This window comes from Gekko japonicus, unplaced genomic scaffold, assembly GCF_001447785.1.
Source record: "Gekko japonicus isolate JY-2015 unplaced genomic scaffold, Gekko_japonicus_V1.1 scaffold2401, whole genome shotgun sequence".
In the NCBI taxonomy this organism is placed as follows: Eukaryota; Metazoa; Chordata; class Lepidosauria; order Squamata; family Gekkonidae; genus Gekko; species Gekko japonicus.
This window is the reverse complement of record NW_015174344.1, coordinates 133,690-137,116: the sequence shown is the minus strand read 5'-3', so window position 1 is coordinate 137,116 and position 3,427 is coordinate 133,690. Positions and strand designations below refer to the sequence as shown.

General features: G+C 45.1%; 1 pseudogene; it reads right to left on the bottom strand.

The window, feature by feature from the left end:
* Positions 1-1,460: 1,460 nt before the first annotated feature.
* On the bottom strand, positions 1,461-1,764 carry LOC107121384 (annotated as a pseudogene).
* Between the last annotated feature and the right edge of the window lie 1,663 nt (positions 1,765-3,427).

Below are 3,427 nucleotides of genomic sequence, written 5' to 3'. Positions count from 1 at the left end.
CCCCCGTCACTTACATTCAGTTGATTTTGAGATATTCAATATCATGGTAAGCAACGTGTACTGAAATCTATGGTCCAGAGACAGATACCAAATAACCCCCTGCCAAAGAACTGTGATGGCCTCTGATATTAAAGTTGCTGCCTTCGAGATGTCATGATTAAAACCTTCCTTTCTAGCAGGCAAGGGGAGGAGAGAGCTAAAGAAAGCATATGGGCAATAAGTAATTGCCTAAATGGTCGCTGGGGTTCTTTTACCAAAAATAATGGCCAGTGTAATGGTGACATAAGGAGATAGGTGTTAAAACTGGACATATCCATGGAGTTTAGGTGACTACTAGCCATGGTGGCGAAAAGGGAATCTCCACGTTCAGAGGCAGAAAACCTCTGAATACCAATTTTAGGAGGCAACATCTGGGAAGGCCTCTATGCCTTGTTGTTGAACCTTCAGAGAAACTAGTTGGCCACAATGTGAAACAGGATACTGGACTAGATGAACCACTGGTTTGATCCAGCAGGGCTATTCTTAAGTTCTTATGAGTAGGGATGGGCACAAACAGTATTTTTGCAGTTCGGTTCATGGTTTGTGACTGAATCTTGAACTGAACCATAAACCGATATGCCAGTTTGTGAACCGAACTGGTTCCTATCAGTTCACGAGCCATTTAAACCACTGCTTTCTGTTCCCTGCGAAAGGAGGTGGGGAGCAGAAATCAGGGGGTGAAATGGCTCTGAGCCATTTAACCTTCTACTTTCTGCTCACTGCCGCTTTTGACAAGGTGCAGAAAGCAGTGGTTTAAATGTCCCTGAGACATTTAAACCGAATAGCTGAGCAGCAGGGAGCAGAAAACAGTTGTTTAAATAGGTCCGAGCCATTTAAACCAAATAGCTGAGTGGCAGGGACAGCCATTTAAACCCTTGCTTTGTGCTTTTCATGAACCACCACAAACTGCATCAAAATTTGTGGACATTCGTAGTGGCTCCTCAGTACACAATCATTGCTTCACAGGCCAGCCAAAATGTGTGATGAGCTTTAATTCATGAGCCAATTCATGCCTAGCCCTATTTACGAGAATGTCTCCAAACCATACCATTCATTATTGGCACAAGAAAGTGCACTTCCTTGGAGGGTGGTCATGGACGGACACAGTGCTTGGTCCTAGATTGGCCCTGTGGTTTTATAGGTGTGTTACAATCTGGAATCAGTCCCATGATGGCTACAGCAACTGAGGTCATGAATTGTGCCTTCACTCGTTTACGTTCTAACCAGAATACAAGACTCTAATGTAATATTCTAATATGTACTAGGACTTTCCTATTTTTTTTCAAGTTCACAATTTTATTAAGCCCCAACAAGCTCTTTTCCAGAACATGATTGAAGTGCCATATGCAACTAAATTCAGTATTTCCTGGATGATTAAGCAAATGAGTTGTGCGGACAGCTTCCGGAAGACCTAAGGACCTTCATTTTGTGCAGCTTGTAAAGGGAGTAAGTTTGTTCTTCAGCTTTTTGTAGTCCATGTTAACTGCAACAAACTTGTACTGGTCATTGGGTCCCAGCTTGTTCCAAGGCTCTAGATTATTCTTCCTGTCCCAACAAACATCAGGATTGAAAACAGCCAGACGCAAGAGGTACAAGGCTGCACCAGTTCCTCCAGCACCAATGAACAGGAAAAGAGGAACCAAGCTTGGGTGTTTTTTAGCATGGCTCATAATGAGGCGTAACATGGCGACAAATTGTCCAAGGGCCGATCCTCCTCCTCTTCTACCTCAGGCCGTCTCTGCTATTCTTCTAGGACTTTCCTATTGATGTTATAAAAGTCTTTTTCTTTTTTTTTCCTTTTCCTTTTTCAATAACACCAATAAAATTTATGTTTTTAAAAAAATGAATTGTGCCTTCACTCTTTCATATATGAGACCCTGGGAAGCCACTGCTTTTAGATAGTAATAACGTTAACAGACCAGTGGTCCGACTCAGTATAAAGCAGGTTCATGTGAATCTGCATGGCTAATTCCACAGCAGAGAGTGTCCAGAGGCCCCACCACCTCCTCTGCTCACCACCAGACGAGTAGACTGTGCCTTCCTTCTTGCCCCCTACCTGCCTGTGCACCCTTCCCATTCCCACTTGCAGCCTTCCTCGTTGTTTTGTAGATTTCCCGTGTACCCTTCCCTTTAGAAATAACTATTTTACATAGAAAGAAAAAAGCCTCCTCTTCAGTGAACAAAGATTCATTGCAAGCTCTGAATATTTAACAATTTTTCCAGATTTCCCAACATATTCTGGTAGCAGAGGATGGTTTCCTGATCTTGCCTGATATGCAAGTATGCCTTTTGAATACTCACTGGATTGAGAGAGAGGCTAAGCTCTAGTAAGCGTCAGGCAACTGGGAATCCCCTCACAGTACACAGAAAATCCTATCTTGCCTGCAGGTCACCCTGTTCCACTACCTTCCGAATAGATATTCAGCTGCCCTCAATATTTGATGTCTCTTAGTGCAATAAATATGCTCAGCCCTCATCAGGCAATATTGAGGATCCCCCCTTGCCTACTTTCGAGATATTCCCAGACAACAAATTGTCCTTTGCTAAGGCAAACTGACCGGAGCTGCGGTGGCTCAAGTGGTTAAGACGCTGAACTGCAGGCTGTGGAAGGTCAGTAGTTCAGCAGTTCAAGACCTGGGTGCCGCAAGACGGGGTGAGCTCCTGTCTCTAGTTCCAGCTCCTGCCAACCTAGCAGTTCGAAAGCAAGAAATTGCAAGTAGATAAATAGGTACCACTTCGGTGGGAAGGTAACAGCGTTCCGTGCGCCTTGGTGTTTAGTCATGCCGGCCACATGACCACCAAAACGTCTTTGGACAGCGCTGGCTCTTCGGCTTCGAAACGGAGATGAGCGCCGCAACCCTAGAGTCGGATTCGACTGGCTTTCGAGCAAGGGAACCTTTACCTGGCATTACATTTTATGACACACGCGTCCCGGCCCAACGAGGTCTCATTTATGTCAGATCTGGCTCTTGTAACAAATGAGTTCGACACCCCTGGGCTAAACAATAGCACACAAGGTAAACATATTAACCCTATAATGACTGAATGTAGACCTTGCGACACACATATTTCCAGCATTCCTACCGTCCATGCAAGCAACCATCGGCATACTCTATACCCTATGGTATCGGGCAACACATGGGGAAAGAAATGCTGGTGGCAGAGTGCTCATAAGTAAGCATGCAGAAGAAGGGTAGATGTGCAAGCGAGGGACACAGGTGGGGGATGGGCAGTAGAAGTCCTGAACCCTATCAGCTGCCCTATCTGAGGATATACTGATGCTGGCCCTTCATATATGTGTACCCACTGTCCAGTGGTTAAGTGTGCGGACTCTAATCTGGGAGAACCAGGTTTGATTCTCCACTCCTCCACTTGCACCTGGCTGGAT